At 42.9% G+C, this 18656-nt stretch overlaps 1 long non-coding RNA gene across 2 annotated transcripts; it reads right to left on the bottom strand.

Annotated features, from left to right (window-relative positions):
- Positions 1 to 87: 87 nt before the first annotated feature.
- Positions 88 to 18271, bottom strand: LOC142600941 (uncharacterized). 2 transcript variants are annotated; one of them, XR_012834437.1, is made up of 4 exons: positions 18226 to 18271; positions 2495 to 2626; positions 669 to 758; positions 88 to 267 (listed from the first exon to the last, which is right to left on the bottom strand). It is a non-coding gene; the product is annotated as an uncharacterized LOC142600941 (long non-coding RNA). The 2 variants fall into 2 exon arrangements; XR_012834438.1 differs by lacking the exons at positions 2495 to 2626; positions 18226 to 18271 and adding an exon at positions 1337 to 1366.
- Between the last annotated feature and the right edge of the window lie 385 nt (positions 18272 to 18656).

The following is an 18656-nucleotide window of genomic DNA, read 5'->3' as shown; positions in this document are numbered from 1 at the left end:
ACCTATTTATGGCACTGATGCTGCAAAGCACAGCAGATTACTGACATTTGTTTCGCCCTTTAAAATCTATCGTGTACAAACCTGAATCTTCTCGCACTGTAACATCCTGTGTCTGTGATGAAATGGTGAGATTGAGCACTGCCACTGGCTCTCATCTGAACGTGCAAAACTGCACTTTTCTCAGGTTCTCCAAGTGTGCTTCTGGCAGTTTCGTGTATTGCGTTTAAAGATGTAAACCAGATAGAAGGATGGAGAAAAGTAAAATGACTAGAAATAGGTACATAGAAGAGAGAGAGAGTAGGGCTTTAATTAAACATACTGCATTTATATATATCCAAGACATATTTTATCTTTTTCTAGTAGAATTATTCTGATGGGAAGAAAAGCAAGGTGGTGACTACTATATGAAAATTTATTAGTTTAACATCAATTTAGCTCAACTGGTCTTCAGGTCAGAAAATTCGCAGGATTAGCTTTTTGCTTCCCTGCCTACCCCCCCTTCCCCCAACAGCTTTTGAGAAGTGTTTCCTCATTTCAACCAAGACAACTAGCCAGGATAACCAACAAATCACATGGAAAGACATGATTATCTTTCTGGTTTAAATTTCAAAACAGTTGTTGTTCTTCCCAACTTAGAATCATGAGAGAAAGATGAAATTGCAGCTTACATGCACGTCTGCTAGGGTGTTTTATTCCACAACATTGCCACAGACTTGTGGTGTTAACCGTAGGCAAGTCACACTTCTCGCTTGCTCATTCTGTAAATTATAGAAAGTAAAGCTGCCTTACCTCGCAGGGCAAGGCGCAAGAGCCCGCTCCTACAGCCGACAAATCGTCGGAGCACCCCCTTCGCCTTCAGACTGCTCATTTGATAAAGGCTTCAGTGTTGAGCCCTAATTCAGTGTTTCAAGCAGAGTTGTGAGATCCTCAGTTGAAAGACCCTTTGTAAAAGCTCTGCTCCTAGTGAAAGGCATTATCATTTTGGATTTGTAAAGAACTGCGTTTCTCATTGCTCTTTCAAGCTACAAAATTCTTAAAATCTTTTTGGTTTACTTCATTTTACGTGCCCTAAATATCTGGATTCAGCTGTGTTACATGAATATGAATGTAAGTTCTGAATTAGCTAAACATTTTAATGGCATAACACTTTGCATACACAATCGGTTCATCCTTTAAAGAAATAGTTCTGTCCCTCAAAGTTTCAATATTGCTCAAAAGTCCACATCCAAACTGGGTCTCCATTTCCTATCGACTAATAATGAAACATGACCCCTAAACCAAGGATGTTGTTCCACTTCCCGAGATACCGACACTCCAAATAGAAAATTAAAAATACCTTATTTGGACCATTTCAACTTCAAAACACTCCACATCCGTATGAAAGTAGTAAGGAGAAGAATTAGAAACTACTACGACCTTCCCTGGCTAACACATACGCTTCCTGTACTCTGGTCCAGATATTCAACTAAACAGGATTATGCCAGTTCACATAAATCAAAGGAATTACACCAATTTATACCAGTTTAGGACCTCAACATTAGGGACAGCCACCATACGTATATATGGACAACACTGGTCACAGTAATGATTACAGTCTTGAATGTCTTATGACATGAAAACTGGGAAGGAGGAAAACCTTACTGTTTACAAACTTCTGTCATGAGCCAAAAAAACATTTTCTCTCTCTGCCTCCCCCAATATAAGCGGCAAAGCCACAACTGGTGCAACGTCTCCATTATCATAAACAGCTTCGCAATCCCAACCACCTGCACTCTTGCTCACCTGCGAACAGTTGCTGGTGCACTCCGGAGAAAACACTGTCTATACATCGTCTGTCTGGGAAGTACTGGAAATACTGACGATACGAGCTGAAGTACCAGCAGCAAACGGGTGATACCCCGTGTTATCTTTGCGGCAACACAGTTTTCCAGCTATGCCAAAGCTTAGCTAAAACTCTTACTGACACACAGAAGACAGGATTAGACCCGGATCCAGGCAAGAGCCAAGGCAATTACATCAAGAAGCAAAGGAGAGAGAAATTCAAGTTTGAAACCATACTTAGCACAGGCGTGCAGAGCACGTTCCCTCTCCTGCGCCAAGGGTGGACTGCTCCGCTGAACAGCTTTTACAACTGCTGCAGGCGAGATGCAGGGTGGGGGGAAAGGTGAGAGAATTGGGGAGGGGGGCAAAGGGACAAGCTTATTTTTTGTATAAAATTTTTCTTTATTGCCGACACTCACTTTCAACGTTTGTTTCTTTTTCGGCACGGTTGGATACCCAAACCAGCCAAGTAGCATAATTCACTCTTGTCTGCGTCGTGCTAACAGATTTGTCTCCATCTCGTTAGACCCACATTTTTAACTTGCGTTGCTTATGACAACGCGTATGCAGGAATGAAGCTGTAAACTTTGACAAAACTCTTTAAAAGCAGCAGTATTCTACTTTAAAATTCTACTTACCTTTTAAAAGGAGATTAATTTGAAACGCCCCTTACCACGCAATTTCTCACTGAACGTAGAATTTAGGATTTCTATGCCGTTGTCTAAGCCCTTATGTGGGATTGTTCCTTGCCAGATGATCCTTTCTGCCCTCTGCAAGATTTGCTGGTCATGACAACTACATTCCACTGAAGCAAATAAAATATAAATGCTTTTAAATACATTAGACTGAACTATAATGAACTTAAACAAAATAGGTGGAATCCCAGCCTTGGAGAAGTTCATGGAAATTTTAATATCGATGTAAATGGGGCAAAAATATTACTCGAATGAGGGAACTTTGGCAAAAATTACATAAAAAAGGAATTATTTGTATGCATGTGCACACACATTAAGCCCTCCTCAGCAGCAAAACCAACAGAAAAGCTGGATGTCACTTCATTTCTTCTATAGGAGAGGAAAAGAGGGAAAAAACCCCCTCAACTGCTTCTTTTCTTTCGGAATACTTAGAAAGCACTCAGATTTTCAGTAAAGGGGCTAAAATAACTGTCAAAAAGATGCAGAGAGGATACTTACTGCTATACTTTTGTGGTATTAGTTGTCTTGGCTCAGACATTTTCTTTGCTCTTTGGCACTTTATAATATGTCTTAAAATAACCAAATACTAATAAATATAATGGTACAGCAACAACAACCACCACAAAATGTCCATACTTTATCTCCAATTCCGATGCCACTGATAATCCCAATCTCAAAAAAAGAATGTGGAGTTGTATCATTAGTGCTATCTGGTCCGAATAAGTTTCATATTTTTAATAATGATGTGTTAAACCAAAATACATACATTTCAAAGGAAATAAATCAATGCCTTGATATATATTTACCAGTTGCAAACATGTCAATAGCTGTATCATATGATTTGTAAAATATTCATTACCATTCCAGAAAAATACATTTTTGTACATAGTCTACTCTTTAAAGTGTTAGTACAAAAAATCAGTTAAATAATTCAAACCTGAAATCGTGCTGGATTTGTAGAATTCAGTAAAACATCAGTCCAGTCCAGGCTTGGAGAAACAATTATTAATGATTAATAGTGTCTAAATGTGTATGTCCTTAATCTATTAAAAGGCATACTTTACTTTGTCTTCCTCTGGATAGATAAAGGTATGTATATAACTGTACTGCCATACTACAAACAGCATGCCACATGTTCTGTTGTTTCATGAACCACACAAAGAAATATACAATGAAGAAAAAATTCTGAACATTCACCACTGTTTTTCTTTCTCTTCTTTCGTATGGAATCCATCCTACCTGTAACACAGGAAATATATGCCTTTTGGTGCCTTTTGTATTATATGAGAAAAAGAAGGATGTGGCCAAACAGCTGATTAGGAATGAGAAAAGCTGAAAGGTGATTTTCTAAACGAAGTCAAAGCACGTCGTCTGGCTTGTTTTAGCCTGAAGTACCCATATGTCTTTAAAAGTCTTTACACATAATGAAAAGAGGAAAGCCGGGTTTTAGGCAGCTGTGCTGCGAATTACAGGCATTTGCCCAATATTTCTGTATGAATACGCTAAAATCCTACATGCAGTCTGAAAACATCTATGAATCACTGAAATATGGTAATTTACAATTTATATAATGCAAATATTAGAAAAAGCAAAGTGAAGAGCAAAAGAAAGGTATCAGCAAAATTTAAGATCCTACAAATAGACTAGGCTGTATAAGCCCTTCAGGATTAAAGGGCAACTTTATTTTAGATCAAAAGGCTGAATATTCTACATTTGTTTTTTTAAACTTCAGGAAAACAAAGCATAGATAGTCCAAGAAATGTCAGTTAAAGTTCCATTTTAAGTTGTAACAAATATGTCTAAGAATTTACAAGTCTCAGTATTAGCCAGTGTCTCCTACTGTTGTGTCCTTTCTATCCAGCTAATTTGCCCAAATTTTATTTAAAAACAGAATAGTACAGGTCCAGTAATGAATACTTTCAAGTTTTCAGAAAGTAACTTCTGTAAATTTGCCTATGCAAAACTGATATATGCATCCATCAGTTTTATCAACATAGTAGCTACAGTTACATTAGAACATCCAGGATTCCTAGTTCGTGCAGAGCTATTTACTGTTATGTTATTTTAACGCTCAATTTCAATACTGTCAAGCAACATAAAAATGAAATAATAAAATAACAAGTATTTTATTCATATTTATTGCTGAATGAATTGGCACAATAGTCTGGGAAGTCAAATTAAGTGCTTATTTAATCTGTATCTCTACATCCACATACTTTATTTGCCTTTCACCTAGGACTAACTATTCTCAGGATTTAACCAATGTTAAACTTTTAAGTCAGTAATTTTACACATTTATATAAGCTTGATGTCTGCCTAGAGCTATCTAGTCACGATCTCAGATGTAAAAGAACTCTGAGTTCAACAGCATCTAAAGGCTGCAGCTAGAAGTGAGACAGCAGTACATGCAAAGAAATTCTAGCTGTTACATGTCCTCTGAAACAGCCTACTGACCTATAGATATTGCAAGTCAACATCCTACATCACCCTGTGTATATATATTTTTTCGGGGGGGCTGAGGAATTTGTGCACTAATAGAAAATGACAGTTGAAAGGAAGAACCTATCAGATTGTGTTTGCATGACTATTTGTATCTTCATGCACTGCAATTCAAATAAATTTTACTGTTTACCAGGAATGCAAAATCAAACACTAGCTCCTAGAAAGGCCAGCATTTAAATAAGTGGAAGGTTCTTCAATGTAGCTGTGTAGTGTATCAAGCGTAACATTTGCATCAATCCCTGAATTGTTTATTTTTGGCACGTCAAATGTGGTTTGGACACGATGGATGAATTTAATTTTGGAGCAAGGCCAAGCAGTTTAGCATGAACGTGCCATTTTGATGAAGCTTGGAGTAGCTGGGAACTGCTCTGGTTTCTTCCCTTTCCTGATAAGTGGAATCCAGATATATCCTGTTGGTTATTTTAACTAAGTACTTAATTTAATCTTGCCAATTAGTCATTGACTAATTCTGCTGGAACCAAGTATTAGTGCTGGAATGAACTATGTTCTACCAACTTAAACTGGCATCCTGCAACTATTTAGTGAGGCTATATTTTCATATGCAAAAATATTCAAATGCATTTAGAGTTCATGTCTAAATCAGCAGATATAATCGATAATTATTAGAGCAGTAGTATCCACCATAGATACATAGTAAAGAATGTACTTAATCATAAAACTCACGGTAGGAAGATGACCTTAGGCCAAAAATACAAATTTTACTGAAGGTAACTACATTGCTGAGATCTTATCAGGCTGTATTCAGAGAAGAATGCGAACTTAAGTCCTGCTTCTGCATGAGGGGGAAGACACTTTTCATGACGATACAAAATTTTGTGTAATAAAATTGTGCTTCATACCTACTTGGGAAGAAGTAACTTTGGCGCATGTATTAAAACTACATGGCCAGATTCTTAAAAAAAAGGTCTAAGAGCTCATGAACAGTTTTAGGCCCAATGTGCTTCGACATTCATCAGCAATATTGAGCTTGTCTCTCCTATTGCAGTATTGTTCCATTTCCCAGAACTTAGAACACAGATTATTTCTTTAAGGAACTGTTCATATATTACAGATACTTCACTGATCTTTAGGGAACTTTAAAATTTACTTCAACAGAGGATTTGACTCCTGGAGAATAAAATCAGAAAAAAAGACTGCAACTGTGTGTTGACAGGAGTAAAAAAGAGACTATAACCATAGAACGCCTGTAAGTAGAAATACGTAACAGAAAACAAGAGCTTGAGTCAGGCACGCATTTGTCTTCACACAGGGTTTATCATCCCCACAGAAGTATTTCTTGCAATCAGGACCTAGGTTTGAATGCCAAATTAGACTAGCCTAGTTCCAGAGTGAAGAAGGCTTGCCAGCTTCGTCGAATCCTCCCTAGCACTGAGCTTTACTACGTAAATCAGCGGGACGCCCGAGTGTGTCGCATGGCTGCCTGTGCTACAGCATGGCAAACTGCTGCAGGAACGCTCCCGGTGCACTGAGGAAGCGGCTGGCGACGTCCAAGCACACTTCGGCAATTGCGGGAGGACAAAGGACTACACATACTCACTTGATTCGGCCTGTTTCTGCAGTGTGAAGACAACGGAGTTAATGCACCGAAAGCAATTTAAACATGAGTTTAAATCCAGCTTTAAGCAGTAGCAGTTAGTTTAGGCCAAGGGAATCATGAAACAGTTATGTTGCTGTCTGCAGATGTAACCAAACAGCAAGCGTGGTGAAACCCGAATGCAAGTCATGTTGTATGAGGCACCTGAGATGTCTAAATTAAGGGTGTAATTTCCCTTGGGAAATCCGGATTTGGGATTAACTGTTCTCTGCAAGTGTCTCTCTCCCTTGATTTCAGAGTGACAGTATTCCTAACTTCAACCTGACAGCTAAGTTTCTGAACTGAATCTGTGCTTGGTTAAAGGTTTTATAGCCTCTGTGAACATCCAACAAGTTTAAATGAACTTATTTAGCTGGACCAGTACACCTTTTAGACACCTTTAGATAAGGTAGTCTTACATACTTAGAAATATTTATATTCTTTTAATGGCTAAAAATTAACTACAAAAATGATGTACACTACTACAACACATTTTTACAATTATTTAAATTGTTCACAAAGTAAATTAGACTGGCTTAAACCAATGTCTGCATTTTTAATAGAATGAGTCAAACTCTATGTGCAGAGGACTTAAATGAATATTTCACAAGCATTGCCTGTAGCAGACACGAGTAAATAAAAATTTTCAGTTACATCCGTGTAAACCTCTTCCATTTACATTCAAAGCAGCTGTCCTCGACAGTTTTATTAACACAAACTTACCTTGGCCTACAGTAAAGATGTGCATATCCTTTTTAAATATAATCTAATTTTATCATCTAAGAAATGATACAATTTTAGGTAGTATTTTCAATGGATGTCTTCCACTCCTGTCATTTTATCAGAATATTAAAGATAAATTTTAAAATTTGTGGAAGAGAGTTCTCCACTTATAGTCTAGACAGTCTCAGGGAGTACAGACAGGTAGCCCTAACTGCTCAGATCCCCACCTTCCTATATTTTCCTTCATGTCATAAGTTAGTTTAGAAGTTTTCAGTACTTAGTCTATGCCATTGCCCTTACGTTGAGTTCAAACACACTGTCCCACCAAACTCCCCAATCCTTTGCCTTGCCAGTGTGGTGATGGTTTGTCTCTAGACTGGAGAGATGTCATGGTTTTACCCCAGCCGGCAGCTGAGCACCACGCAGCCGCTCGTTCACTTCCCCCTCCCCCCCCGCCCCTGCAGTGGGATGGGGAGGAGAATGGGAAGGAAAAAGACAAGACCTGGTGGGTTGGTATAAGGACAGTTTACTAGGATTGCAAAGGGAGAGGGGAAGACAAGACAAAACAAAACAAAACAGTACTTAACAGAGTATACGAAACTGGTGATACAGAATGCAGTTTCTCACCCGAGGACCGTACAACTCAGACTGCACGCTCAGACCTGTCCCGAAACCGGACTGTCCCCGAGCCACGCGTCCTGGAGCTGCTACTGCCCCTCCCCGGCTAGCCCCCTTTTATGCTGAACATGATGTCACATGGTATGGAATACCCCCTTTGGCTAGTTTGGGTCACCTGTACTGTCTATGTCCCCTCCCAACTCCTTGTGCACCCCCAGCCGTCCCGCTGGCAGGGCGGTGCGAGGAGCAGAAAAGGCCTTGGGCCCGCGTAAACACTGCTCAACAACAGGTCCATAGAACGAAAACATCTCTATATTATCAATGCTGTCTCCAGCACAAATCCAAAACATATCCCCACACTAGCTACTATGAAGAAAAATCAATCCTCTCAGCTGAAACCAGGACATTATCCACCCCTTATTCCATACTATTTACATCATGCTTAGGTCCCACACAATTCAATACATCCTCATTAACCACTACCACCTTTCTCATCCCTTAATAGTATATTAATATCATTCCCTTAGTCTGTGGACTACCCTCTTAAAATGTCAATAAATGTCCACAAAATGTCCATTGGCTTCACTTGGTCCACAACCTTGGGCTCCATCCACCATGGTGGTCACTCAGGACAGGAGAGGTGGTTGACACGTGGAGTTACTGGGCACCAAAACCAGCTCAGGTCAGGTCCACTGCTGCACTTGCGCTGCCCCCTGTAAGGCTTGTTCTCCATCGGTTCAGGTGATTTCTGCTACAGTAATTCCTGTAACAAGCAACTCAAATCATGGGTTACAACAATTTAAAAGTATTTCCATTACAATCTCCACCCCTGGTCCCTTCGAGTCAGACCATCAAGTTTACCATTGCAATGAACACCTCCCCTTGCCCCTGCTCCGGCTTGAACTTATCCTCAGACTGCAATCCTTTAGGGGTGTACCTGCTCCAAGTGGAGCCTTATCCATGAGACACAGTTTCTCCAGGGATACACCTGCTGTGGCATAGACTTATCCACAGCCACAGTCACTTCGAGGTATACCTGCTGCGACACCAGTTGCTAAGGCCAGTTCTAATTCCATCATCGCAGTATTCATCCTTCATTAATTTAGCTGATTCTTACTGTAATACCATTGATATAGCATATAACAATTGTAGCAATGATAAGATACGACAGGGTTATTTTAACAGTTAACAACATACATTCCAATTTATTGGCTATTCTCACCTAGAATCAGATCCCCTTGAGGTACACATCGGACTTCCCCATCCTTCCGCATCACCCACCAGGTGCACCCAGGTCCTTGAGCAAAAGCAATCCCACGGATGGGTTTGCCTTTGCCTGAAGCAGGGCTAACCCAGACTGTCTTCCCTAACAAATTCTTCATGCGCACTACAGGAACTTTGTCTCCTTCTACTGAGCGTGGAAATTTTGATTGTGCAGGGCCAGCTCGACTGGTAGACCCCCTAATATTAACTAACCAGGTGGCCTTCGCTAAATGTGTGTCCCAGTGTTTGAAAGTCCCACCACCCATTGCTCTCAATGTAGTTTTTAGCAGTCCATTGTATCGTTCAATTTTCCCGGAGGCTGGTGCATGATAGGGTATGTGATATACCCATTCAATTCCGTGCTCTTTGGCCCAGGTGTCTATGAGGTTGTTCCAGAAATGAGTCCCATTGTCTGATTCGATTCTCTCTGGGGTGCCATGTCGCCACAGGACTTGCTTTTCAAGGCCCAGGATAGTGTTCCGGGCAGTGGCGTGGGGTACGGAATATGTTTCCAGCCATCCAGTGGTTGCTTCCACCATTGTAAGAACATAACGCTTGCCTTGGCAGGTTTGTGGGAGCGTGATGCAATCAATCTGCCATGCCTCCCCGTATTTATATTTCAGCCACTGTCCTCCATACCAGACAGGCTTAACCCGCTTGGCCTGCTTAATGGCAGCGCATGTTTCACATTCATGGATAACCTGTGAGATAGCATTCATGGTCAAGTCCACCCCTCAGTCACGGGCCCATCTATATGTCGCATCTCTTCCTTGATGGCCTGAAGTGTCATGGGCCCAGTGAGCTATAAATAATTCACCTTTATGTTGCCAGTCCAAATCCACCTGAGCCACCTCAATCTGAGCAGCCTGATCCACCTGCTGGTTGTTTTGATGTTCCTCAGTAGCCCGACTCTTGGGTACGTGGGCATCCACATGACGCACTTTCACAACAAGCTTCTCTAGCCGGGCAGCAATATCTTGCCATAATTCGGCAGCCCAGATGGGTTTGCCTCTGCGCTGCCAGTTGCTCCGCTTCCACTGCTGTAACCACCCCCACAGGGCATTGGCCACCATCCATGAGTCGGTGTAGAGGTAAAGCATCGGCCACTTCTCTCTTTCAGCAATGTCTAAAGCCAGCTGGATGGCTTTCACCTCTGCAAACTGGCTCGATTCACCTTCTCCTTCTGCAGCTTCTGTGACTCACCGTGTAGGACTCCATACAGCGGCCTTCCACCTTCGATGCTTTCCCACGATGCGACAGGACCCATCAGTGAAGAGGGCATATGGCTTCTCATCTTCTGTTAGTTTATTATACGGTGGGGCTTCTTCAGCACGTGTCACCTCCTCCTCTGGTGACATTCCAAAGTCTTTGCCTTCTGGCCAGTCTGTGATCAGTTCCAGAATTCCTGGGCGATTGGGGTTTCCTATTCGAGCTCGCTGTGTGATCAGTGCAACCCACTTACTCCATGTAGCATCGGTTGCATGGTATGTAGAGGGGGCCCTCTTTTTGAACATCCAACCCAGCACTGGCAGTCGAGGTGCCAGGAGGAGCTGTGCTCCAGTGCCAATCACTTCTGAAACAGATCGAACCCCTTCATATGCTGCCAATATCTCCTTTTCCGTTGGAGTGTAGCGGGCCTTGGATCCTCTGTATCCCCGACTCCAAAACCCCAGGGGTCGACCTCGAGTCTCCCCTGGTGTTTTCTGCCAGAGACTCCAGGTAGAGCCATTCTCCCCAGCTGCGGTGTACAGCACATTCTTTACATCTGGTCCTGCTCGGACTGGCCCAAGGGCCACCGCATGAACTATTTCTTGTTTAATTTGTTCAAAGGCTTGTCATTGCTCAGGGCCCCATTCAAAATCGTTCTTCTTCCGGGTTACATGGTAGAGAGGGCTTAATATCAAACTGTAATTCGGAATGTGCATTTGCCAGAAGCCCACAACGCCTAGAAAAGCTTGTGTCTCCTTTTTATTGGTTGGCGGAGACATGGCTGCTATTTTGTTAATCACATCCATTGGGATCTGACGACGCCCATCTTGCCATTTTATTCCTAAAAACTGAATCTCCTGTGCAGGTCCCTTGACCTTACTTCGCTTTATGGCAAAACCAGCTTTCAGAAGGATTTGGATTATTTTCTTCCCTTTCTCAAAAACTTCTTCTGCCGTGCTGCCCCATACAATGATGTCATCAATGTATTGCAAATGTTCTGGAGCTTCACCCCGTTCCAATGCACTCTGGATCAGTCCACGGCAAATAGTGGGGCTGTGTTTCCACCCCTGGGGCAGTCGATTCCAGGTGTACTGGACGCCCCTCCAAGTGAAGGCAAACTGTGGCCTGCACTCTGCTGCCAAAGGGATGGAGAAAAATGCATTAGCTATATCAATTGTGGCATACCACTTGGCTGCCTTTGACTCCAGTTCATATTGAAGTTCCAGCATGTCTGGCACGGCAGCGCTCATGGGTGGCGTGACTTCATTCAGGCCACAATAGTCTACCGTCAGCCTCCACTCTCCATTGGACTTCCGCACTGGCCATATGGGGCTGTTAAAGGGTGAGCGGGTTCTGCTGATCACTCCTTGGCTCTCCAGTTGACGAATCAGCTTATGGATGGGAATCAGGGAGTCTCGGTTGGTGCGATATTGCCGCCGGTGCACCGTTGTGGTCGCGATTGGCACCTGTTGTTCTTCAATCCTCAGCAACCCCACAATAGAAGGGTCCTCTGAGAGTCCAGGCAAAGTAGATAATGGTTCAATTTTCTCCGTCTCCAAGGCAGCTATACCAAAAGCCCATCTATACCCTTTTGTGTCCTTGAAATACCCTCTCCTGAGGTAGTCTGTGCCCAGGATGCATGGAGCCTTTGGGCCAGTCACAATGGGGTGCTTTTCCCAGTCCTTCCCAGTTAGACTTACTTCAGCTTCCAGTAAAGTCAGCTGTTGCGATCCCCCTGTCACTCCAGAAATAGAGATGGGTTCTGCTCCTTCATAGCTTGATGGCATTAAAGTACACTGTGCACTGGTGTCCACTATTGCCTTGTACTCCTGTGGATCTGACGTGCCAGGCCATCGGATCCACACAGTCCAATAAACCCGATTGTCTCTTTCCTCCACCTGGCTGGAGGCAGGGCCCCTCTAATCCTGCTCATCATATTCGCTACTCACTTCTTGCAAAAAGGACTTGGAAGTCCCTTCAAGAGGATCATGCATATGAGTAGGCCTTCCACTCGCTCTGGGGAACTGCCCACTGGAAACTGGAGAGGCATTTTTCCTGGAAGAATTCCCTTTTGTGGCTGTTTTACTTTGCAGCTCATGTACTCGTGCCCGTAGCATTGAGGTAGGCTTTCCATCCCACTTCCTCATGTCCTCTCCATGGTCACACAGGTAAAACCACAGGGTACCTCGTGGTGTGTACCCTCTATATCCTCTCTCTTGAACAGAGAAATGCTTGCTCTGAATAGCCGAAACACTGGTCCGTACAGGTGGGGAATAAGACATATCCTCTCTAAGTTGCTGGAACTTCCGGGACAGTTTCTGGGACAGTTTCTCCACTGCCGAAATGAGGGAGGAAGAGAGACTTTCTTCATACTGACGGAGTCGGCCAGCCACTTCATCCACTGTTGGTGCCTCTTCAGGTTTCCAGTCCATTACTGCTAGTAAGTTGGCGTACGATGATGGTGCACTTCGCACAAACTTCCGCCACATGGGTCGTGTGCACTGGACTTCATCAGGGTCTGTGGGTAACTGCGCATTGTCTGGATCATAATAAACCAACTCCCGCACAGCTAATTCCCTCAGGTACTGGATACCTCGCTCCATGGTGGTCCACTTGCTTGGCCGACATACAACATCTTCACTGAAAGGATACCTTTCCTTCACACTTGACAAGAGTCTCCTCCAGAGGCTGAGGGTTTGTGTCTTTTTCCCAATTGCCTTGTCAATGCCCCCTTCCTTGGACAGGGATCCCAACTGTTTGGCCTCCCTGCCGTCTAATTCCAGGCTACTGGCCCCATTATCCCAGCATCGGAGCAGCCAGGTAATGATGTGCTCACCTGGATGGCGGCTGAAATCTTTTCTCATATCTCGCAGCTCACTCTGGGACAGGGATCGAGTGATTACCTCTGGTTCTGGCTCTTCCTCCTGTGATGGTCCTGGTTCATCATCATCCTTCACTAAGTGAACTGATTTCTTTGTGTATTTCTTCTTCTGTATAGGGGCGACTGATACTGGTACTGGTTGGTTTTCTGGTTCACCTTCAGTCCCTGTCACAAGGGTTTGAGTAGCTACAGTGTCTGTTGCAGGGATTCGGGTAGCCACAGGGGTTGGGGTAGCCGCTGTGCCTGTCACGGGGGTTTGGGTAGCTGTCGTGCCTGGTGTGAGGTCTGGAATAGCCGCGGGGGTTGGGGTCGCTGCGGTGCCTATTGAGGGGTCTGGAGTAGCCGTGGGGGTTGAGGTAGCTGCCATGCCTGTTGTGGGGGCTGGGGTAGCTGCGGTGTCAGTGGGTTTGTTTTCCCTCTCTTTCCCCTGATGACACTGCCTACTATCGAGCAGTGTTTGGTAGATCGAGGCCAGGGCCCAGCACAGTGCAGTAAGTTGTGCCTCCTTGGAATAGCCACAGCATTTTCCCTTCAAATATTCTATCACTTTCTCAGGGTTCTGTAGTTGTTCGGGGGTGAAGTTCCAAAACACTGGGGGTGAGAAGGTCTCTAGATATCTGCCCACACACTCCCACATGCCATGCCAGCCCTGACTATTCAGCCTCGGGGCAGGTGTCTGAGTGATATTCTTAAAACATCTTTTTGCAACCTTAAACAAAACTTGAAACACATTCAGGAGACATAATAATATGAACACAATGGTTTGAACATCCCAAGAATAATCAAAATTTTCAAAAGCTGCTGCAACTAACCTATAGGGAAAAAGGGGAATGAAAGAGCAGGGGGAAGTATCCCCCTCTGTCTTCCCTGTGGATTGAGTGCGATTATTAATCGATTCAAAGAGATATCCAAGGCATGGGCATGACAGCAAAACCCAATACAAGTACCAAATTAAACTCATAATCATTGATATTATCATATCATAAGTTGATATCACACAATACAGCAACATGAGAACCTGGACCCCTCTCCCGGAGGTGATAAACAGCAGCATTGCAAGGAATACATACAGCACGTAGGGGTTTAGATACCACAGCCACGTGATGAAATAAAACACCATTGTGACCACCGGCTATTTAAAATAATACAATAAATACTTTTAACAACTTTGTTTTAACACACTCGGGGCAGATCTGTCGTTATCTCAACCCTTCGTGCCCCACGTTGGGCGCCAAAAAGGACTGTTGTGGTTTTACCCCAGCCGGCAGCTGAGCACCACGCAGCCGCTCGTTCACTTCCCCCTCCCCCCCCGCCCCTGCAGTGGGATGGGGAGGAGAATGGGAAGGAAAAAGACAAGACCTGGTGGGTTGGTATAAGGACAGTTTACTAGGATTGCAAAGGGAGAGGGGAAGACAAGACAAAACAAAACAAAACAGTACTTAACAGAGTATACGAAACTGGTGATACAGAATGCAGTTTCTCACCCGAGGACCGTACAACTCAGACTGCACGCTCAGACCTGTCCCGAAACCGGACTGTCCCCGAGCCACGCGTCCTGGAGCTGCTACTGCCCCTCCCCGGCTAGCCCCCTTTTATGCTGAACATGATGTCACATGGTATGGAATACCCCCTTTGGCTAGTTTGGGTCACCTGTACTGTCTATGTCCCCTCCCAACTCCTTGTGCACCCCCAGCCGTCCCGCTGGCAGGGCGGTGCGAGGAGCAGAAAAGGCCTTGGGCCCGCGTAAACACTGCTCAACAACAGGTCCATAGAACGAAAACATCTCTATATTATCAATGCTGTCTCCAGCACAAATCCAAAACATATCCCCACACTAGCTACTATGAAGAAAAATCAATCCTCTCAGCTGAAACCAGGACAAGAGACAAGGCAAGGAAACTCAGACAAGGAAAAGGGGCAGGAGACAGGAAAGATGCTTTGACATTCAGCCCATGGGAGCCCATCTCTTCTTACTTATGTAAGCTAAAATAGCTAAAAAATAGAATCCATAACAGTGTGCTACAGTTAATACAGTGGGTTTGGGGGGGGGGGGGTTGGTATGGTTGATTTTCATCCCTCTGTTTTGTTTTCTTATCCCTTTCCAAGACCTCACTGTGTGTAGATTCCCTATTTTCCTCTCCTGCAGTGGTTGCTGGAGTTCCTGATCTGGGATGCCCAGACAGATCACTGGTGATCTAGTCAGCTGCCTACAGATTAAATGACATCTTTTTTCAGCTGTAATGGAGAGATAGGTAAATGATATGAAAAAACAAGTTGAAGAGGAAACCCTTCGCCTTTTTTCAGCATGTTTTGAATGAGGCTTTGTTGTTGTCACTGTGTTTTCAAGGACATGATCTCTGCACCTGACTGCACGTCAACCAAGTTCTTGAAGTAGAGCTACCTGCACGTTACTCTGAAATTTATCAAATCAAAAGATTTCTCATATCTAAAAAGCAGACTTTATAGAAGCTTTAACAAAGTAACTTTTTAAACAGAAGTAGCTCTGTTCTATTAGGTGAAACAGTTTAAATAAAAAGGTTTGAAAACACATCTACTCACTATCCACTGTACCTTTGCAGGAAAATCTTCCCATCCCATCTTTATGAAAATCTTGCAGCTTCCAGCTGCTACTTATGTTTCAGAGTTCACCAGGTCTCTCAAAAAGTCTTTTCGTAACTGTCATCACTGAGACTTGTACTAGGATCTTAACTTTGCTGCAAGAAGCCTTCCTTGACTTGTAACTTCATGCTTCTTGCTTGTTTTTCTCTCCCTGTTCCAGCCTGATACTGTTGAAGCTTCTCATAGAACGGTTAAGGTTGGAAAGGACCTCTGGACATCATCTAGTCCGACCCCTCTGCTCAGACAGGGCCACCTAGAGCCAGTTGCCCAGGACCATGTCCAGAGGAGACACTTTCCATCTAGGCACACTAATCTGCTTCCAGAGAAGATTCTGTTCTCACTCGGGGAGAGCAGAAGGTCCTATCTTGGCAGCTTCTTTCCTTCCTGATGTCATAATACCTGTCACAACTATTTTGCTTGATTTCTTTCATAATCTAGACCATAAAATGATATTCAGTCATTTCTGACAAATTCCAAATTTATAGGAGAGCAATACCTCCTCTTTTTGAAAATACATGATCTAGTTTTGAATAGATGAAACTATAAGAATTCTACCACATACCTAGGCTAATAGTTGCATATAGAACCATATTTATGTGATTTTTATTTTTATTTTCCACGTGCTTTGTTTTTCTCAGTTTACCCAGTTTCAGGCTTCAGCCTTTGGATTATGACATACCTTTATCTGTTAAATATCCTTATGGTATCAAAAGTCTTATTTCTGTGTACAAACTTAGGCTATCCTCAACTTTTTTCCTGAAAAACAAAGATGGATCAAGGAGCTTTTGTTTTATCTGTTTTACGCTACATAGCCTTGTGGGTTTGTGGTGTTTTTTTTTTTTTGTTTGGAGGTTTGGGGTTTGTTTTTCTGGAACCATTCCTACTCACTGACATTAATCAGAAAGCAGAATGCTTGGATGGTGGAAGCTAACTTAATGGCATAGTTGTAACATCAATACCATATAAAGTATAACACAGCTGCATTATTGCCACTCAGTATTTCTTCTGTTAAGCCCCATCTTTTTTAAGCCATCACAGTGCGCCCAAAGCCATCATTACCTCTTTCAAAGTTACAGCTTTCCAAAATGCTGTATACCTCTTGGTAAGCTTGCAGGTATTTGCTCCTGCAAATGTAGCCTTACATTTGATTTCACTGTATCACCTTTTTCCTGAGCAATCTAAATCGCCCTACAAAACTGGGCATATAATTATTTCCTACTCAATCATTTTCATGTCAACAGCCAGCTATTCACAATGTTTTTTAGCCGAGGAAAACAAAGCCCTGTGCTTAGTTTAATGATGTTTATCTAGAGGCAACGTGATAGTTTTGCAGCAAGCCAGCTGAGCAATCTCCAAATTTTAAGGGAATGTTCTAAGTACATGTAAGAACATTATTTTTTTCAAAATTTGAAAACTGAAATGGGAAAAGTAGAACTGAAACAAGTTTTGAAGTTGCTTAGCAATGCCTCGCTTAACTTGTAACTGCTTGTATTTCAAAAACTACTTCATCAGTCATTAGTATCATTCAGACCTGCTCGCTCTCATACAAGAAGGTGTACCAAGGCCATGCTTGCAGACCTGCTTGCTGTACAGAAACAGTCTGATTCTATAGGCAGTCATATGGAGGCCCTCAAAAACCAGTATAGATATATCTGTAGAGCCCCTGTTGCTAGTAACAAGAAAAAATAATCATAGAATGGTTTGGGTTGAAAGGGACTTAAAGACCATCCAGTTCCAACCCCCCCGCCATGGGCAGGGACACCCTCCACTAGACCAGGTTGCCCAAAGCCTCATCCAACCTGGTCTTGAACACTTCCAGGCATGGGGCATCCACAACCTCTCTGGGCAACCTGTTCCAGGGCTTCACCACCCTCATGGTGAAGAATTTAATTTCTAGATTTATTTAAAAGTCTATCCTATGGATGTCTGGTATATTTAAATAAAGTGCTCATATTTTCAACACATTGGTGTAGCGTGTTTTTTGTGTGAATGATGCCAAAAGTCAGCAAAACTAAACCCCAAATGGAATAAAACCCATCTAATATAACCTGCAAGGGCTAGGCTTTCAAAGGTGATCAGTATAAAACTGCACTTGAGCAAAAATAATGGTGAACGTAATAACAATCATAACAGAAATGCTTATGCATTGCAAAATGTTTTAAAAAACCCTATAAAATGCTAAAAAAATACAACACATTGAGTATGCTATTTAAAAGTACATAAAAATAAAAGTGAACTAAATTCTGAAAGATTAGCAAGTGTAAGTTGATGCTGTAGAAAACAAGGTAAAACATACATACCTGCTAGATGACCAGTAACATTATACAGAGCCCATGCAGCAGAGACTAACCCCAAATGTGATAAAGCTGAACTGTTACACAGTATAACAAACAAACTGAAAGTAAACATTTGATGAAACCAGATAAGGGAGGGAGCAATTTAAGCAACATCTACCACAGAATTACTTTACCAGTGTAAGAGGACTGGTATGATACGCTACCAAAATAGTAGTGTAGCTGCTGCAAGTCAGGTCTTGAAAGCCTCCAAGGAGGGAGGGTACAACATCTCCACTGCAACCTACTGCATTGCTTGACTGTCTCATGGTGAAGAGGTTTCTCCTCTTATCCAGTCAGAATACGATTTCCACTTGTGCCCACTGTCATCCTCCCATCATGTACTTCTGAACAGCTCAGCTTCATCTTTCTTGATCACCTCCTCCTATGTGTTGTAA

Source organism: Balearica regulorum, chromosome 3 (assembly GCF_011004875.1).
Source record: "Balearica regulorum gibbericeps isolate bBalReg1 chromosome 3, bBalReg1.pri, whole genome shotgun sequence".
Classification (NCBI taxonomy): domain Eukaryota; kingdom Metazoa; phylum Chordata; class Aves; order Gruiformes; family Gruidae; genus Balearica; species Balearica regulorum.
The sequence above is the reverse complement of the archived record's forward strand: the minus strand, read 5'-3'. Positions and strand labels throughout refer to the sequence as shown.